The 713-nt window shown below is 41.1% G+C and overlaps 1 long non-coding RNA gene across 1 annotated transcript; it reads left to right on the top strand.

The window, feature by feature from the left end:
- The first annotated feature begins 73 nt into the window (after window positions 1–73).
- On the top strand, window positions 74–713 carry LOC107576021 (uncharacterized). The gene is made up of 4 exons (XR_001607984.1): window positions 74–143; window positions 228–321; window positions 455–567; window positions 651–713. It is a non-coding gene; the product is annotated as an uncharacterized lncRNA (long non-coding RNA).

Genomic DNA, 713 nt, shown 5'->3' with positions numbered 1-713 from the left:
CGTTTTTAAGTGAGTTTGTTTTCTTGCAGGATATAGGAGGACTCAGTGACACAACAACCGTTACAATAGCGGTTGAAGATTTTGACAACCTAACCCCTTCTTTTGATCACTGTCTCTACAAGGCATCCATTGAGGAAAATCAGGTAAATGAACTCAGAGGACAAGATCGATGCTTTAAATGCATGTCTGAGCACACAAATAAAACCCTCTTTTCTGTCCATGCACAGGTAGGACTCTTCTCAGACGTCACTCCTGAGCCCTTAAAAGCTCAAGATGGCGACACGGGCATCAACGAGCCTGTAGTTTACAGCATAACGACAGGTACCCGTTACGGATGATTTACAACACACTTACATGACACACACCCTAATCTAAACAATAAATAATAATGCAATGTACTCATAATCGGAATTAAGTTTCTGATAATAACAAAGCATTGATATTTTTGTTTCAGTCGTTCCAAATGAGTATCAGAACAGCTTTGAAATCGACCGAAACCGTGGGGTCATCTCTGTGACGACGGCACTAGACAGAGAGCAAACAGGGCAGATTGCTGTTTTCATACAGGTAGCAGATTTCTTATGAATCTGAGGAGATTTCAGTCCTTTGTTTGTATGTATTTTCTAAACAGTGTTTCCTTGTAAAAACAGGCAACTCAGCAGGATGATGCCAGTAAGACGGCTAATGCTGTTGTACTCGTCACCATTGTGGAT

This window comes from Sinocyclocheilus grahami, unplaced genomic scaffold (genome assembly GCF_001515645.1).
Source record: "Sinocyclocheilus grahami isolate Dianchi unplaced genomic scaffold, SAMN03320097.WGS_v1.1 scaffold3123.1, whole genome shotgun sequence".
Lineage (NCBI taxonomy): Eukaryota > Metazoa > Chordata > Actinopteri > Cypriniformes > Cyprinidae > Sinocyclocheilus > Sinocyclocheilus grahami.
This window is presented reverse-complemented; position numbering and strand designations above follow the sequence as displayed.